This window comes from Geotrypetes seraphini, chromosome 3, assembly GCF_902459505.1.
Source record: "Geotrypetes seraphini chromosome 3, aGeoSer1.1, whole genome shotgun sequence".
NCBI lineage: Eukaryota > Metazoa > Chordata > Amphibia > Gymnophiona > Dermophiidae > Geotrypetes > Geotrypetes seraphini.
In genome coordinates, this window is record NC_047086.1 from 278,624,965 (window position 1) to 278,644,891 (window position 19,927).

Consider the following 19,927-nt stretch of genomic DNA (forward strand, 5'->3'; position numbering starts at 1 on the left):
TTTAGACAGAAACTGTGATTCTAAGTTGAGTGGCTGAGAGCTAGTCAAAAAATCCAGAATAGCTGTGGCTCCTGATTGGATGAGCTCTTACAGTCAAGAAGCAAGTAAGGAAACGAAACTAAATTTACTGTTTTCCCTGCATTTCAGATAAAGTACTCATGGAGGAGTACAAAAATAATTAGGAAATTCCTAGAGAGGCATGCCTTCAGGAATATTTTTCAGGATAGAGTTGTGGAAGCGTTTCTGTGAGGGTTATGGGTATGTGCTTTCAGAGAGAATGGGAGTCTAGATAGGATGTGTGTGTGGAAAATGTGTGCGTAAGTTGGTAGGGTGGGTATAGGAGCAGGTAGTTTATGTGGTTGTAGGCGTGATTAGGTTTGTCAGTTTATGTGGAAGCATGGGTGTCTGAGTGAGGAGTGTGCCTTGTGAATTAATATAGAAAGTGGGGACCAGTGCATGGAAGTGTACATTATGGGCCAAATTCTATAAACAGCATCCCAATTGTAGGCAGTGATAGGTGTCCTACTGCTGTCTAACCAGCCAATCAGCACACATGTAAAAAAAAAAAAAAAAAAAACACACCCCGACGCAGGTCACCTACACTGTAAGCATTTTCATGAGCCTAGGGAAACGCATAGGGCCACTTAACTCACTTAAGGCTAGGCAAGGGTGTGGTTATGCCCGGAAGTGGCCTTAGGTGACATTAGGCGGCCCTAGGCATCTCCCTAGGGCCGCAATAGGTGCCTGAAATGTAGGCCAGCAAAATGCTGGTCTACATTTCAAATAAACACAGCCACTGAGCTGATCGTGGCAAGGGAATCAGTTTAGCGGCCACAGCAGGGAACCCGTCCTCCCCACAAAGTCGACCAGCAGGAGGGATGCCCATTCCCTCCTGCAAGAACTCTCGAAGCCCCCCCCCCAAATGTCCACAGCAGGAGGAGTGCCCAATTCATCCTGCCGCAACAGCAAACCCTCCTGACACAGTCCGCATTGGGAAGAGTACCCAATTCCTCCTGCCGCCACCAAGATATCCCCAGCAAGAGGGATGCCCACTCCCTCCTGCCAGAACCCTCATGAAGATATGCCCACCTGACACCCCAAGCCCACCTTAGACCCCCCTCCCCTGTCCCTATTTCTTGCAGGCCAGCCAGAGGGATGCTTGCTCCCTCCAGCCTGCAGGCCCGCCTCCACAGAATGTCTTGCCTTCCTCTTCCTGGTGCATCCTGGAATGCACCAGGGAGAGGCCTAAGGCTCTGATTGGACCAGGTGCCTAAGGAGGGGCCAACCGGAATCTTAGGCTTTCCTCACAGTTCATTCTGGGATGTTGGGAGTGGCTTAAGACACCAAATGACCAGATCCCTTAGGCAACTCCTGTGATGGGGTGCCGACAGGAGGGACTGGGAATCCTTCCTGCCGAGGACATTCAGGGGGGGCATGCTGGCAGGAGAGACTGGGCATTCCTCCTGCTGGCTGATTTCGCAGCTGGGGGGTTTCCTGCTTTGGCTGCCCAGCTGATTGTGGCAGAGAGATTAACTTGCCACAATCAGCTTGGCAGCAATGTGATTCTCTAACTGGCACCTGTAACATGGACTCCGGTTAAAAAATCGGGGTGGTTAGGTGGGGTTCGTGATTATATAGGACGCCTGTGTGCAGTTCTCAAAAACCGCTTAGGTGGCTGCTGAGACTGGGCATCCTATACAGAATCAGGCCCTATGTGTTTGTTTATAGAGTGCTTGTGCCTTTGGGTCATAAAGGAGGGGGGTGTATAAGGAGTAGGAGTGTGTGATGATCTGTGGGGATGTAAAAGTTTGTGGGGCTTGATAGACATGTAAGTGTGGGATATTTTTGTGTTTATGTTCGAGTTTGTTTGGATGTTTCTGAATGCATGGGGATAATAGAAGATCAGAAGCATGGCACAGTGCCAATATTAAAGAAAGTTCCTGTTGTTTGCTATGTTTTTCCACTGCCAGAAATCAGCATTTCAGTACACATGATATCCTCTGCTGCCTTCAGTAGTGAAACTCTTGAAAACTGGTACATATTGTGAGTAGGCACCACAGATATCCCAGCACAGAGAGTCAGGTACAAACATCCCATTGCAGACTGTTTCATCAGTACAGAGACATGTGCTGGACTGGAGAATCCATTTTTCTACTAGAAAGCTACCATCTTCAACTCCATTTTATTTATTGTTACAGATTACTCATCCCCTTCGGTATCCTTACCACTTCCAGTACAGCCACATTTCCTTTTTACAGAAAATGTTCAATGATTTTTAAAAGGATATTGCAAGGAAATTCACGGGTGTCTTTTATAAGGATCCTCAGTCCATTGAGATTACACCAGTGCTAGGGTTTACCAGACATCCAGGAAGACCTGAACATAACCTCTTTTTACAGGACAGTCCGGGTTCATGGACGGACTTTCCAAAACTCAGTTTGTCCCTCCAGCTGCAGCTTGGGGGTTGTGAAAAAAGAAATGAAGCTGGGGAGGTGGGGCTGGAGGCAGAACAAGGTGGGGGCCATGTCTCCAGGTTTGTTCATTGTTAAATATAGTAATCCTTCAGTGCAAAGAGCATCATAATCTTAGAATCTAGTGAGTTTGCTCTTATCTATATTGGATTCTGAGTCACAGGAAGACCATTTGCTGCCTTCATTTCCTGATTTGGAAGAGTTTGCAGATCCGCAGTCACCATCATACAACTGCACCACTGATTAGGATGTATTCAAATATTTAATCTCAAATCAATCTAAGATCTATTTAAATAATTCCCTTACCCTCTTCCCTTTTGTGACTTTCCCTCATAAGAACATAAGCCGTGCATCTGCTGGGTCAGACCTGAGGTCCATCATGCCCAGCAGTCCGCTCACGCGGCGGCCCATCAGGTCCAGGACCTGTATACTAGCCCTCTATCTATACCCTTTTATTCACTTTTCCTTCAGAAAATTGTCCAATCCCTGCTTGAACTCCAATACCGTACCCTGTCCTATCATTCCCTCTGGACGTACGTTCCAGGTGTCCACCACCCATTGGGTGAAGAAAAACTTCCTAGCATTGGTTCTGAATCTATCTCCTTTTTTTAATTTTTCGGAATGCCCTCTCGTTCTTGTAGTTGTCGAAAGTTTGAAGAATCTGTCCCTCTCCACTTTCTCTATGCCCTTCGTGATCTTATAAGTCTCTATCATATCCCCTCTAAGTCTCCGCGTCTCCAGCGAAAAAAGCCCCAGTCTCTCTAATCTTTCAGCGTATGAAAGGTTTTCCATACCTTTTATCAAATGCGTCACTCTCTTCTGAACCCTCTCGAGTATCGCCATAGCCTTCTTTAGGTACGGCGACCAATATTGGACGCAGTACTCCAGATGTGGGCGCACCATCGCCCGATACAACGGCAGGATAACTTCTTTCGTTCTGCTTGTAATACACTTCTTGATTATTCCTAGCATTCTATGCTTTTTTAGCAGCCGCTGCGTATTGTGCGGATGGCTTCATTGTCATGTCCACTATTAGCCCCAAGTTCCTTTCTTGGGAACTCTCATTCAATAACAGCCCTCCCATTGTGTAGCTGTACCTCCAGTTTCTGTTTCCTACGTGTAAGACTTTGCATTTCTCTACATTGAACTTCATCTGCCATCTCGTCGCCCACTCCCCTAGTTTGTTTAGGTCCCTTTGTAAATCTTCGCAGTCCTCTTTAGTCCTAGCCCCATTGAATAGCTTGGTGTCATCCGCGAATTTTATTACTTCGCTCTTCGTCCCCTGCGGAACACCACTTGTGACCTTCCTCCAGTCCGAGTAGTGGCCCTTCACTCCTACCCTCTGCTTTCTGCCCGCCAACCAATTCCTGATCCATCTGTGTACGTCTCCTTCCACCCCATGGTTCTTTAGTTTCCGAAGTAGGCGTTCATGGAGTACCTTGTCAAAGGCTTTTTGGAAGTCTAAGTATACAATGTCTATGGAGTCCCCTTTGTCCATCCGTTTGTTAATTCCTTTGAAGAAGTGCAATAAATTCGTCAGGCACGATCTTCCCTTGCAGAAGCCATGTTGGCTTGTTTTCATAAGTTTATGCCTCTCTAGATGCCCCTCGATGCTATCTTTTATCAGCGCTTCCGCCATTTTCCCCGGAACCGAGGTCAGACTTACCGGTCTGTAGTTCCCTGGGTCACCTCTTGATCCCTTTTTAAAGATGGGCATAACATTGGCTATCTTCCAATCCTCCGGGATCAAGCCTGTTTTCAGGGATAGATTACAAATCTGCTGTAGTAGTTCCACTATTTCCTCCTTTAGTTCTTTCAATACTCTAGGGTGGATTCCATCCGTGCCCAGCGATTTGTCAGATTTTAATTTTTCTATCTGCCTGTGTACGTCCTCAAGGCTTACTTCCATGGATGTTAATTTCTCTGCTTGGTCTCCTTTGAAGATTTGTTCAGGTTCTGGTATGTTGGATGTGTCTTCTTTTCTAAATACTGACAAAAAGAACAAGTTTAGTCTTTCCGCCACTTCTTTCTCCTCCTTCACCACTCCCTTCCTATCTCCGTCATCCAGCGGTCCTAGCACCTCCCTAGCCGGCTGCTTCCCTTTAACATATCTGAAGAACGGTTTGAAATTTCATGCTTCCCTGGCTAGCCTCTCTTCATATTCTCTTTTTGCTTTTCTCACCATGAGGTGACATTCTTTTTGATACTTCCTGTGTTCATTCCAGTTTTCCTCAGTTTTGCCCTTTTTCCATTTCTTGAATGAATTCTTTTTATCCCCTATTGCTTTCTTCACTTCTTTAGTTATCCACACTGGGTCTTTTGTTCGGCTCTTTTTGTACCCTTTTCTGAATCTGGGGATATACCGATTTTTTGCCTCGCTTACCGTGTCCTTGAATAAAGACCAGGCTTGCTCTACAGTCTGCCATTTCTTTGTGTTGCTCCTGAGTTTCTTCCTTACCATTACCCTCATTGCTTCATAGTTTCCTTTCTTGAAGTTAAAAGTTGTCGCTGTGGTTCTCTTTCCCTTTGGTATTCCTACTTCAACTTTGAACTTGATCATGTTATGATCGCTGTTTCCCAACGGTCCCACTACTTCCACGTCCTTTGCAGGTCCTCTTAGCCCATTAAGGATTAGATCAAGAGTGGCATTTCCTCTCGTCGGTTCTCTGACAAGCTGATCCATGAAGCAGTCCTGTATAGCTTCCAGGAATCCGGTCTCCCTAGCGCATTTTGAGTTTCCAAAACTCCAGTCTATTCCGGGATAGTTGAAGTCTCCCATAATGATCGTGTTACTGTTTTTGCATTCCCGTTTCATCTCGGCTTCCATTTCTTCATCGGTAGTTTCGTTTTGCCCAAGTGGACGATAGTACAGGCCCATCTTTATCTCAGGCCCTTTCCTTCCCAGTATTTTAACCCATAGCGATTCCAATTTGTTGGTCGTCGCTGCTGTGTCCACTCTGGTCGAATGTATGCTTTCTTTTATGTATAGAGCTATTCCTCCTCCTTTCTGCCCTGACCTGTCCTCGCGATACAGTTTGTACCCCGGCAGTGCTATGTCCCGTTTGTTTTCTTCATTCCACCATGTTTCGGAGACCCCAATGATGTCTAGGTTCTCAGTTTTGGCCATGACTTCTAGTTCCCCCATTTTGTTCCTTAGGCTCCTTGCATTAGTATATATGCAATTTAAGTCCTGGTAATTTTTTGTCTTCATTTCCTTTACCTGTGCTTCGATCTTTATTTTCTTCTCCTGTGCTACAATCCTCTTATCCTCCTCCTCTGGTTCAATCCGCTCCTGTGTTTTGCCCGTTTCTTCCCAGCATTTTTCCCTCATAGTATCTTCACAGGATACCTTTTCCCGAATCATCGACACTTGGTCGACTGTCAGCTTTCCCCTTCTTCTTAGTTTAAAGCCTGTTCTATTCCTCTCTTGACGTTGTTTGTCAGAAGATAGTTCCCGCCGCGCTCAGGTGTAGTCCATCTCTCCTGAAGAGCTTGCTCTTGCCCCAAAACGTTTAGTTCCTCACGAAGTGGAACCCCTCTTCCTTACACCATCTCCTCATCCATGCATTTATTGATTGTAGTTCTGTCTGCCTCTTCACTTTTGCCCTCGGTACTGGTAGGATCTCTGAAAACGCTGTCCACTGAGTCCTCATTTTCAACTTCCTTCCCAGAATCTTGAACTGTTCTATCAGTGCACTTCTGCTATAGTCCCTCCTGCTGACATAATTTGTTCCGATGTGGATCATTACTGCAGTCTCCTCCGTCTCTGCTCCTTCTAGGATCTTTCCAGTTTTGTCCACGATGTCCTTTGTTCTCGTTCCTGGGAGGCAGGTCAGCAGTCGATCTTCTCTCCCAACTGCTATGTGGCTGTCCACTTGCCTGAGGTTTGAGTCTCCTACTAGGATTGCGGACTTCCCCTTCTTCAGTTTTCACTCCGGTCGCAGGTCTATGTCCTTGGAGTGCTTCGCTGCTTCTTCTTCTATGTCCTCGGTGTGCTTAGCTGCTTCTTTTTCTGGGAATCGACTAGACCATTTCTCCCCTTCCTGCGGGATTCCTCTGTGGGTATCTTCCTTGGAGTCATCTTCCACTTGTTCTCCCTTCCATGTTGGCGTGTCTTCATCTTTCCTCTGATGTTCGTGTTCTTCCACCCTCCTCCTGTAGGCCTCCTCAATGAATTCTTCGAGTTCTCTGACTTCTTCCTCAATGTGTCTCCCTCTCATGAAGTCCTCCGCTGTCCTGAGTGGGTCTTCTGTGATGTAATAATAATAATAATAATAACTTTATTTTTGTATACCGCAAAACAGTTCAGAGCGGTTTACAGGAGAAGAGACTGTACATTTACTGTACATTTACAGCGAAGATGCAGAGTCTGATTAACCAGGGTAAAGTAACCAGTAACAGAAACAATTAAAATTAAAAAGTAAGATAGGTACTTAGAAATTCCCTTACTGTCCCGAAGGCTCACAATCTAACTAAAGTACCTGGAGAATAACAAAGAAGTGAAAAATAGAGATAGAGGAAAAATAAGAAATAAACATTCTAACAAGACTACATTGATCTAAAATACTTTGGAAGGATGAAGAGAGGAGAGAAAGGAATATATACAGTTACAAGGGAGTGCAGGATGAGGATAGTAAGATCCGGGGAAGAAGAGGTATATAGGTGAGGAAGGAGAGGAAAGGAAGGAAGGATGGGGTTAGAGAAATTTATCAAAGAGGTAAGCTTTGAGAGATTTTCTAAAGGATAGGTAGGATGGGGCAAGAGAGATGAGGGTTGTAAGGCAATCATTCCATTTGCCAGCTTGAAAAGAGAGGGTTTTGTCCAGGAATCTTTTGTAAATACATCCCTTTGGCGAGGGGAAGGCAAACAGGTGGGCATTGCGTGTTCGGTTAGAGCCTGGGAACACAAAGTGACGTGACAGGTATATCGGGGATGATACAGTCAAGGTTTTAAAGCAGAAGCAAGCAAATTTGAAGATGACCCTTGCTTCAATTGGAAGCCAATGAAGTTTTCTGTAGAAGGGGCTAACATGGTCAGACTTTTTGAGGCCATAGATGAGGCGGACGGCGGTGTTCTGAATAAGTCTAAGGCATTTAATGGTTTTCTTGTAGGCACCCAAATATATGATGTTGCAATAATCCAAGGTGCTTAAGATTAGGGATTGGACCAGCAAACTGAAGGTGGAGAAATCAAAGTAGTGTTTGATAGAACGGAGTTTCCAAAAGGTGGAAAAACATTTTTTGACCTGAACATTGGTATGATCTTCAAAGGTGAGGCAGCGGTCTAGGATGACTCCGAGAATTTTTTTTTTTTTTAATATAAACTGTTTATTCACAAGAGCAGAAAATACACGCATAACATAGGAATCTCAATTATTTTTTCAATACAAAATAAAAGGCAATCACCCAACAAGAGACCCTAGACAACAGTGAGAGTCCAGGCCTGTGTTCTGATAGCCCGGAGCCCTCCAGATCCAATCCCAAAAGCAACCCACCCACCCACCCCAACCCAAGACCCCCCAACCCCCAAAACCCCTCCCTCAACCCACTGGCAATACGGGGACTACTGGCTTCCGCAATCGATTGACCACCTGGCTTTTTATCATAGGGGGCAAAGTATCCAAATAGGAGGCCCAAATGGACAGAAAAAGCTTGCTCCGAGATCTAGAAAACCGAGCGGACATGGACTCCCTGACCATTAAAAGATTAAATTTATTGCGCCAATACCAGATGGTGGGTGGGGAGTCCTGAAGCCAATGATTAAGAATACATTTCTTCCCCACAATATAACACTTACGAATAAGCAAACTGTCGCCTGCAGAAAGTCCTCCCAAATAACCATCCGCCAAAAAAATAATCCCTTCCACCGACGAGGGGAGCTGATAACCCACCAAAGATTCCAAATAACTCCGGACCTCCAACCAAAAGGCAGAAAGGCACACAACCACACCCCATGTGCCAGAGAGTTAGCAACCCGGCGACATTTCAGACAAATAGCTGTAGGGGCACACCCAAAATAAAAGGCCTGTTGCTGGGAGACATAACCCCGATGGAGAACCCGAAATTGACATTCCTGGAGCTCAGCACTCTGCACCACCCGAGGAATCTGTCGCACCAAAGGAGCCAAGGACGCCACCCGCGGGCGACATCCCAGGTCCCGGGCCCATAAAGTCAAGAGCCGCTGGTAATCCCGCCTAGGCTGTAAAGCCACCAATCTACGATGATATTGAGAAATAGAAAGCCAATCCCACTGAGCATCAAAGAAAAATTCATGCAAAGTGACAGCAAAAGACTGAGTCAAAGAGTCCCTGGGCAAAGAGGCTACATAATGAGAAAGCTGCATATAAGCAAAATGATCCGTCGTACCCAAGGACCAGGACGCCTGGAGAGTCAAAAAGGGAACAGCGCTGCCATCCGTCTGTAGAAACTGCTCCAAACAGCGGAGCCCTTTCCCAGACTCCGAGAATTTTAATGGTGGGATTGATTGAATATGTTAGACCTTTGAGTTGCAGGGTGGTGGTCGTAAGTTTGTGGTTGGGACTTGCAAGGAAAAATTTGGTTTTATCTGGGTTTAGTTTCAGTTTGAAGCGAGTGGTCCAATTTTCAACCATGGTGAAGACAGTTGAGATGTGTTGTACTGTCCCTTGTGACAGTGAGGTAATAGGGATGATGATTGTGATGTCATCTGCATAAATGTAGGATTTCAGGTTTCGCTTCGATAGCATGTGTCCTAGTGATGCCATATTGATGTAGAGTCCTTCCAGTTCATGAATCCAGTCCTTCAGTTGCCTGACTTCCCTCTTCAAGCTTTTCAGCTCCTGACACCGACCGCATACATATGACTGCCTCCCCAAGGGGAGGTAGTCATACATATGACAGTCTGTGCAGAACACTGTAAAGCTCATCTTCTGGATTCCCTCTGCTTCCATTGCTGTCCACCTTTCTGGAGTACTCTCCTTTCTTTTACTGTTGCTTTTTGCTTGTGTGAGTGTGTGTTCTCTTCTGTGCATGCTGCTTGCTACTTCCTTATTTCCTTGTTATATGTTTTTCCCTGTATCCACTCCTAATGTGCCGCATTTGTCTAGTGTCGACTAGTGTTGTGGTGTCCTGTGTTGGTTGGTGTTCCTAAACTTAGGATAGCAGTTTGAGTATGTTCTGCTGTTGTTACTTATATATGTGCACTTGTTTGGTTGTTTGTTGGCTTCCTTACCTTGATTGCCCCTCCTTGGTGTCCTTGGGTGTGGTGACTCTGCCCTTCTTGAGGCCCTTCGCAAAGGCGCTCTCTCTAAGGCGAGCGCCTTTGCCGCTCGCCTTCGCCGTGCGCCGAATGGCTGTGCGTCGTTGGCTCCTCCCCTTTTAAGGGGAAGCTCGGATGATGACTCCTCTGATGCGGTGGGGGGGCGGAGCTTACTCTCGCCGCTGCCCCCTGGATCTCTCTCTGCTTCTCTTCTCTGTCTGTCTCTCTCTGCTCCTTTCTCTCTACTGCTGGCTCTCTTTCTCTCTCTATCTGCTCCCTGCTGTTTTTCTCTTGTGCTAGCTCCTGCCTTAGTCGTCCATTGGCTCATCCCCTTTTAAGGGGGAGCTCGGATGATGACTCCTCTGATGCGGTGGGGGTGGGCAGAGCTTACTCTCGCTGCTGCCCCCTGGATCTCTCTCTGCTCCTCCTCTCTGTCTGTCTCTGCTCCTTTCTCTCTACTGCTGGCTCTTTTTCTCTCTCTCTATCTGCTCCCTGCTGTTTCTCTCTTGTGCTGGCTCCTGCCTTAGTCGGCCGTTGGCTCCTCCCCTTTTAAGGGGGAGCTCGGATGATGACTTCTCTGATGCGGTAGGGGTGGGTGGAGCTTACTCTCGCTGCTGTCCCCTGGATCTCTCTCTGCTTCTCCTCTCTGTCTGTCTCTCTCTGCTCCTTTCTCCCTACTGCTGGCTCTCTTTCTCTCTCTCTCTATCTGCTTCCTGCTGTTTTTCTCTTGTGCTGGCTCACTTTCTTTTCTATCAAAATATTGTAGTTCTTCCCCTGTTCCTATTACACTCTTACCCTAATGTATTCTTATGTCTATTATTATTATTATGTACTAGTCTTTAAGCCCATTACATTAATGGGTGCTAGAATAGATGTGTCTTTCTCTCTCTCTCTCTCTCTCTCTCCTTGGCTGCTTTCTGTCTGTCTTTCTGTCTCTTTTTCCTCCGCTGTCCACCACCACCCCTTGCCAGCTCCCCCTGTCCAGCAGTAGCCCTTCTCCCTTCCTTTTATGTCCCCCGTGTCCAGCAGCACCTCTTCTGTGCTCCCCCTGTCCCTCTTCCCTGCTCCCCAGTCCATCAGCACCTCTTTTGTGCTCCCCCTGTCCCTCTTCCCTTCCCCCGGTCCATCAGCACCTCTTCCGTGCTCCCCCTGTCCCTCTTCCCTGCTCCCCGGTCCATCAGCGCCCCTTACCTGCTCCCCCTGTCCAGCATGTTCGTTTGCAGCCTCTTTCCTGTTCCCCCGTCCATCTGCACCTCTTCCGTGCTCCCCCTGTCCCTCTTCCCTGCTCCCCACTCCATCAGCACCTCTTTCGTGCTCCCCCTGTCCCTCTTTCCTGTTCCCCCATCCATCAGCACCTCTTCCGTGCTCCCCCTGTCCCTCTTCCCTACTCCCCGGTCCATCAGCGCCCCTTACCTGCTCCCCCTGTCCAGCATGTTCGTTTGCAGCCTCTTTCCTGTTCCCCCGTCCATCAGCACCTCTTCCGTGCTCCCCCTGTTCCTCTTCCCTGCTCCCCAGCCCATCAGCACCTCTTTCGTGCTCCCCCTGTCCCTCTTTCCTGTTCCCCCGTCCATTAGCACCTCTTCCGTGCTCCCCCTGTCCCTCTTCCCTGCTCCCCGGCCCATCAGCGCCCCTTACCTGCTCCCCCTGTCCAGCATGTTTGTTTGCAGCCTGGTGAGGATAGCGGCCAGCTGTAGCGAACCTCGCAGGCCGCTATGCATCTCAGTAGCAAGTTCCTTCTGACGCAATCGCGTATGTCAGAGGAAACGTACTACTGAGGTGCTGAGCGAAGTTTGTTACAGGTGGTCGCTATTCTCACCAGGCTTCTTTGAAGAGCGGCGTCAGCAGTGGTACTGGGCGGCGATGATGCGGCTCTGGTGCCGCTGGGAGAGAGCTTGCCTGCAGCTTCCTCCAGCAGCAGCGGTTGGTGAGTGAGGGCTGGAGGAGGGGAGAGGCCAGAGTGTTCCCTGCCGCCGGGTTCTAAAATGGAACACGGCCACGGATTACACACCACGGTGGCAGGGAACACAAAACCCTTAGGGTTTTATTATATAGGATGTATGTCTTTTATTATCATGTATGTATCCCTCCTTAATATATAATTTCTCTTTTTATCCCCATTTTATTGTACATCACTCAGTTTTACAATGAGCGGCATATCAAAACCTAAATAAACTTGAAACTTGAACTTCATGGACTAATGAGTCGTGTTTTTGATACACTGCCTTTTGTAGTACAACCATATGCAGGTAATTTCTTTGTCCCTAGTAGGCTCACCATCTAATTTTTGTATCTGGGCTAATGGAGAGTTAAATAGCACAAGGATCTGCGATGGGAATCAAACTCGGTTCCACTGGTTCTGCTATGAGAAACTGCTTCCTATATGATGATTAACATATATTCTAGGTTCTTAGACTCTGAAGAGAGTGTGGAGTAGTAGTTAGAGCTACAGCCTCAGCACCCTGAGGTTGTGGGTTCAAACCCTGCGCTGCTTCTTGTGACTCAGGACAAATCACTTAATCCTCCACTGCCCCAGGTACATTAGATAGTTTGTGAGCCCACCGGGACAAATAGGGAAAATGCTTGAAGTACCTGTATGTTAACTGCTTTGAGTATGGTTGTAAAACTACAAAAAGGTGGCATACAAGCCTCAATCCCTTTCCCTTTCTCTTTGTAACAAGTAACTGAAGCTGAAATTGTATTTATTCATTACTTATTTATTTATTTAAATATTTATATCCTGCCCATTTATTCATTCTGAACCGCTTACAAAATCAAAGTCCTGAAATATCAGAGTCTCAAATACTTAACACAGGAAAGTGAAAACAAATACATAGAGCAATACACTGAAATGTTGATAAACAATAACATTGTGAACCCGACCCTGAACCTTATGGGCTTTTACAAAGCTACGCTAGCAGTTTTCGCGAGCTAAATTGCCACATGCGCTAGATGCTAATGCCAGCATTGAGCTGGCGTTAGTTCTAGCCATGTAGTGCAGGTTTAGCACGCGCTAAAATTCTGTGTGCGCTAGAAACGCTATTGCAGCTTTGTAAAAGGAGCCCTATGTCTTTGGATAGGTGAAGCTCCTAAAGGTATGATGGTGCTCAGACTGCTTTAAGAGCAGCAAGCTTATATGTGGGAAACCCCAATGTCTGTGCAGGCTGGATTTAAAAAAAAAAAATTGGACCTTAGATATAAATTGCAGCCCTGAGTTGGATTAAAATAAACAGAAAAGGCAAGCGAGATGTCGTAAAACAACCATGAATGATAAAAAAATTGAAGCATAAATATCATGTGAATAAAACAGTACAAATGACACTAAACTAAACTAAACCTTAGGTTTGTATACCGCATCTTCTCCACGATCGTAGAGCTCGGCACGGTTTACAGGACTAAGATAGAATGGAACTCCAAGGGTGGTTGTGGATTAAGAGTAAAGGAGGAATAGAGGGTTTTAGGGTACCAGAGAGGGGGGAGGTGTTATATTTTTGAGAAAAGCCAAGTTTTCAGATGTTTTCGGAAGAGTTGGAGGGAGCTCGAATTTCGGAGAGGGGATGTAAGGTTGTTCCAGAGCTCGGTGATTCTAAAGGGGAGGGATGTCCCTAGTTTTCCAGCATGAGATATACCTTTTATAGACGGGAAGGATAGTTTTAATTTTTGGGAGGATCTGGTGGAATTGGGATTAGAGGAATTCCAAGATAGTGGAATAACGGGAGGAAGAATGCCGTGAAGGATCTTGAAAGTTAGGCAGGCACATTTGAAGTGGACCCTGGAGAATATAGGAAGCCAGTGAAGCTTGGACAGAAGTGGTGAGACATGATCAAATTTACTTTTTGCAAAAATAAGCTTAGTCTGCTGGAGTCTGAGGAGGCTTTTCTTAGTTAGGCTTAAGTAGATAGAGTTGCAGTAGTCTAATCTGGAGAGGATGATGGATTGTACAAGGATGCCAAAGTGTTTTTGATGGAAACAGGATCTCACTTTCCTCAGCATAAGAAGGCTAAAGAAGCATTTTTTTTACCAGGGAGTGGAGGTGATCATTGAGGATAGTGAGGAGTCCACGATGATGCCCAGAACTTTGCTTGAGAACTCAAGCTGTAGTGTGGGGCCGGAGGACAGTGGAATGGAGGTGGGTAAATGGTCTAAAATTGGACCGAGCCAAAGTAGTTTTATTTTGGACTCGTTTAATTTCATTTAAACAGTGAGGGCCCAGTTTTGGAGGTTCGATATACATGAGGATATGTTCTCGGAGAGATTAGTGAGGTTTGAGTCGGTCTCGAGGAGGACAAGGATGTTATCAGCATAAGTGTAAAGTGTTTCAAGGGGGGATAGATGGAGGAGTTTCAGAGAGGACATATAGATATTGAAAAGAATAGGAGATAGAGGTGAACCTTGCGGGACTCCACATGTCGGTTTCCAGGGGGAGGATGAGGTGCCGTTCATGTTAACGGTGTAAGAACGGGAACGTAAGAATTTTGAGAACCAGTCTAGAACTGTGGAGTTGATGCCTATCTCGGAGAGTTGGAAAATTAGAATATCATGATGGACTACGTCAAAAGCAGCAGAAAGGTCAAATTGTAGAAGAACAGCGAACTTATTACGAGAATGAAGTTGTTGAATCTTAGAGATGAGTGAGGCCAATAGGGATTCGGTGCTGAAATTGGGTCTGAATCCATATTGGTAAGGAAGGAGAATAGAAAATCTTTCTAAGTAGGAAGAGAGTTGGGAAGATACGATAGACTCTAGCATCTTGGTTAGGAGAGGGATATTTGCTATTGGACGATAGCTGGATGGAGTGGAGGGGTCTATATCAGATTTTTTCAGTAGTGGGGTCAAAGCAATGTGTCCCATTTCAGAAGAGAAAAGGCCCGATAGAAGGGCAGAGTTTTAAGTTTGGTGAGAGATGCGATGGCCTGTGTGGGAATTTTCTCAAATAGGTAGGAGGGGAATGGGTCCAAGGTACAGGTACAAGTTTTTAGTTTGAGGCAGAGTTTAGAGACCTGCGATTCGGAGACGAGCTCAAAAGCAGTCCAAGATCTGTCAGTTGGGATGGGGTTGGAGATAAGTAGTGTAGAGGTGGAATCGGTGGGCACCAGGGAGTTGTAGGAGACCGTAGGCGGGAAGGAGCATTTTAGAGAAGTAACCTTTTCATAGAAGAATTTTGCTAGAACATCAGCTGACAGAGAAGAGGGGGGCGGGGTGGAGTTGTTTTTAGAGGTTAAGGAGCACCAGATGTTAAACAATGCACTATTCTGGTTGTTGGATCTGGAGATCTTGTCTCCATAGTAGTTCTTCCTAGCTTTTTTTAATTTTGTATTGTAGAGCTTAATATTGACCCTCTAGGTCTGTCTGTCTGTAGGGGAATTAGATTTTTTCCATTTGTGCTCCAAAGCTCGACATTTCTGCTTCAGTTCTCTGTGAAATGGAAGGTACCAGGGGGCCTTACGGGGGTAGGAGATGGTTTTAGTGGATAATGGAGCAAGAGAGTGGTAGGTGGATTCAGAGAGGGTGATCCAGTTGTGCCAATTGGTTTCTGAATCTGCGGGCTTGGGAACGGAGGAGAGATGTTTAAGGAAATTGGACCAGAACAGATCGCTTGTAATTTTTTTGTGGAAGGTAATGGAGTTGGGGGAATAGGATGGGGCCCCAAGATTCGACATGAAAATGGGGAGAGAGAAAGCCCCTAAGAAGTGGTCAGACCAAGGGACGTGTTCCCAACGAGCATCATCGGCTGAAGTTTTGTAAGAGGTAAGATCGAGGAACCTGATGAAATCTAGTGTGTGCCCTTTTTCATGGATTGGAGAGGGAGCAGGGGGGGGAGAAACCTAGAGAGAAGAGGAAGTTGTTAAATTCAATCGCGTCCTTGTTGGTGATGTCGTCAAGGTGGAGATTAATATCCCCAATGATCAGTAATCTTTGAAATTTAAGGAAGGCGTTTATTATGGTTTTGAGGACTAGATCAGAGGACTTGATCCAAGGGGTAGGAAGGCGGTATAGTAGCAAGATACCCAGTGGGTGAGGGCGGAGTTCATCATTGACTGAGGCTAGCATATATTCTAGTGAGGGGTGGCTGCCCTTTTCAAGGAGCTGGACGTCAAAGAAAGATTTGTAGAGTAGTGCCAGGCCGCCTCCTTTTCGGTTAGGTCTGGGTGAGAAGAGGCCTTGGTAACCGTAGGAACAGAGTTCGTTTTGTGTAAATAGGTCGTCTTTAGCAATCCATGATTCTGTGATGCACAAGAATCCAGGGTCAAAATCATCAAGAAGGTCTTTCAGAATTTGGATCTTGTTGCATGCGGATCTGACATAGCAATAAAGTGTCGGGACTGGGGTGAGAGAGTCAGAGGCATGGATGGGGAGATTAGCAGAGGGCAGAGGTTTTAAGGCCGCATGGTTGGCTTTTCGGGAGTTTTTTTTGAAAGTGTGACTTCTGATGCGCATCAGCGTGGGGATTCTGAGGCCAGGGCAGATATTACTGGCATTTGGGGAATCGAGTGGGATGGGAGAGGGAGGTTTCAGGCAGAGGGAAGTGTTGAAAGAAGAGCATAGTAAGAGAAGAAGGAGCCAGAGGGGTGGCTTCATGGTGAGGCTAAGGGAAGCCTTTGGGCTGGGAGGCAGGACTAAATTTGGTTCGTGTGTGAGTAAACTCAGCATTATAATATGAGCAAATATAAAGGCATGATCAGTAAAATGAGACATAAATATCACATAAAATATTGAAATCATAAAATTTAAATATATAACCAAGCATGTGTGTAAAATGAACATATGCAAATGAGAAATGCTTAACACATAAATAGCATTAAAATGCTAATGAATATTTGGCATTAAATTCATCTTAAGTCATAGGTAATAAAAGAACAAACTTAAACATCAAGTGGATAGGATGAGATAAAGTCAAATGTATCAAGCATAAACTCGCAATACAAAACCATCATTCATAGTTTCTGACTTATGTCTTGTGATTTGAATGTTCTTTGAATATACAGCTGAAACTGGAATCCTAGTCGGGACTTTAACTTTGTGGTTTTACCAAGTAAACGTACTAAGACTTTTTATGCTAACAAATTTATTCTTTGGTTGTTGTATGACATCTCACTTGCCTTTTCTGTTTGTTTGACATATATTGAGGCAAGGCTTTTTCCCTTTTCTTGCTTGTCTGGATTAAAACAAAACAGAAAGAAAAGAGTTTTTAATAGTTAAGTGGATGGAATCAACAGTGAAAAATGCTGAAAAGCGCAGAGATCGCTTTAATAGTCTTCTTGAAAATGGCCAGAACTTTCTAAATCATCTAGGTGACCCTTTGTCTACTTGGACGTTCAAGATCTTACAGGCGGAGTTTAAAAAGTTTATTTGGGCGAATAAAGCGCCTAGAATTTCCCAGAGGGTTATGTGGGCCGATAGAGCCTGGGATGGTAAAGAAGTTCCCAATCTTTACTGGTATTATCAGGCTGCGCAATTATGGATGTTATTGGAATGGGACTTGAGTCCCCACAAGTGGGGGGTGTTGTTAGAACAATCTCTGGTACCTCAACATCGACTGTCTACTGGGCTTTGGTCATCGCAGACAATTCGCCAGTGGGAATTGGAAACTGATAATCCCTATATATTGCACCTGCTTACACTGTGGGATAGCTTGAAGAAGGAGTGTAATCACCTGGGCTTCCTTGAGGGATGAACCCTGATTTGGTGTGGGTAAAACTAATCCAGTATTTGAAAGGTGGGGATAGTTTGGGCTGACCCGCTTTTGAGACTTTCTGAGTACAGGGACTTTGATCTCGTTCGAAGCATTGCTTCGCATCCCGGGTTTGAGGCTGGGAGACTATCTGGTTTATCTTCAAGTGAAACATTATCTGGGGGCTCAGGGTTGAGATAAAGCATCTCCTCTTGAGACCGAACGCTTAGAACAATTATGGGAGACTTTGCAGAAGGTGCCCAGGACTATCTCTGTTATTTATAAATACTTACGGGGGAGGGACATACCTACTATGGTCTTCCGACAACATTGGGAGAGAGACCTGCAATGCATTTTTACTGTTAAAGAGTGGGATGCTATTTGTGCTGAGGTGGGTAGAGCATCTGTTTGTGCATTAATCCAAGAGAATGCCTATAAAGTGTTGAGTCGCTGGTATTATACACCAGAACGACTTCATAAGAAGTATCCTCAGACCTCGGCCTGTTGCTGGCGCTGTCACAATGCTGTGGGATTGTCACAATGCTGTGAGATTGTCCTGTGTTGGTGCCTTGCTGGACCACAGTGGTACGTTCCTTGTTCCACTTATTGGGGGTCCCTGTCCCAAACTCTCCTCAATGTCTATTGGGGTTATCTACTATTTGTGTGACCAGATGGCAGACCTTCTTATTGTGCATGGGGCTTGCAATGATTAAATGTCTCATAGCTACCTATTGGAAATAGTCCCTGGTGCCTGATGAGAATGAATGGAGGGTGAAGCTTTCATTGCTAGGGAAGATGGAACTTTATGTGGCTAAGCGTCGAGGGTATTATCAGCAATCGCTACAGACCTGGACTGTTATTGTTCGGAAATTGGACTTATAGGGATATGGAGGGTCCCTGATCCTAATGTGCTCTTTGGCAGTGGGGGGAAGGGGGGGTTTGGGATGTGTTTGTGGGTATTTCCATTGTTATCGTGGACTGGGTACTTTGTGTATGGCGGTGTTGGTTCGCCGCAGAATTTTTTGTGTTCTTTTGGTTGTATACTTTGCTAATTTTTGTTTGAATTTCAATAAAAAATTTAAAGATTGAAAAAAAATCATCTAGGTGAGAATCACCAGATTTTCATGGTTCACTATATGCATACTTCACTTCAGAAAGATCAGGCTATATCTGAGAACTGATTTCTTCTACATATCTCCCCACCCCCCTTTTGCTAAGCTGTGGTAGAGGGTTCTACCGCTGCCCATAGTGCATGCTGTTCTGATGCTCATAAAATTCCTTTGAGCATTGGAGCAGTGTCGGAGCATTTAGCACTCTGGGCCACGGCTTAATTAAAGAGAACCCTAATCTGAGTTAAACTGACAAATTCTTTTGGCACTGACTCATAAATTTTTGCTTTAGCCATTTCTGCAAGTAGGCAAGCATTTTTAAGGGCTTCTAGACTAGGGGTAGGATTTTTTTTTATTGCCGGCCGCTGCAGTAAAAGCTCCAATGCCTAGTGATGCCCAACCCTACCATGCCTATTATCCAACCCTAATCACACCTAGCTTTCAGGTAAGCATTGTTAGGCATTTGAGAGCGCCTCAACTTAGGCTTCGCTAGGTGCCATTTGAGTATCCCTGTGCAAATCTAAATAGGAATTAAAATAATCTTTAAAAGGGTTTTTAATGGCATGGTCCATTACCATGTCATTTAATCCATTAAAAAACAATTAAGTTATGCACAAATTTTAGTTAGGCGTATGTGATTAGCATGCCTAGCTGTGCCTAACATAGGCGTCATTTATAGAATTTCCTCTTTACTGCTTCACCTGTGCTAACTGCACAAGTGACAGCATACAATATACACTATGACCCTGATTTTATAAATGGTGCTTTCTGTTAGGCACCTAGATCAGAGAGCCTGCCAAGTTAGTTGCCTAATTATTTTTTTAATTGGTTTAATTGGCATGATAATTAAAAGTGCCATAAAACCAAATTAAAAAAATTAATTTTCAGATATGCACCTAACTCGGTAGGTGCCATGTAGGCATCTACACTAAGGCGCCTACCCAAAACGTGGGCATGGTTAGGGGCAGAGTTTGAGTGTAGATTGCCTCAGGCACCAGTAGACGCCAATTATAGGCACTGGTAAATTAGACCAAGAAAGCTCTGGCCAAATACACCAATGCCTAACTTTATGATGCCTAAAGGCACCCAAATTTGTTAGGTGTCGCTTGGCGCAATTCTTCAAATGGCACCTAAATTTCTTTTAGATAAAACAACTAGTGTGTACTTTATTCTTTTTCTTTCCTGCTGAGGGTGTGACATATATATATAATATAGAAAAACAGCCTCAAAGACTCAACAAGCATAGAGCAGGGCAACTGCCCAAACGAACTATGCTTTTCTGGATCACAGAAAACTATCACTGGCTGGTGTTGCCAGAAAAAAAAGAGCACAACTAAAACCTACTTTCATTGACATGTGGTAGGCACCATTTTTCTAGACACCCACTGATTTATATGCTGTTTATAAAGTCAGGCCCTATGTGTTAACTGCAATGTGTAATC

The 19,927-nt window shown here is 45.3% G+C and overlaps 1 protein-coding gene across 7 annotated transcripts in view; it reads left to right on the top strand.

Moving 5' to 3' along the window:
* The window catches only part of LTBP1 (latent transforming growth factor beta binding protein 1), a 941,660-nt gene that overhangs the window by 655,248 nt on the left and 266,485 nt on the right, over positions 1 to 19,927 (top strand). The gene's annotated exons all lie outside the window — the stretch shown is intronic.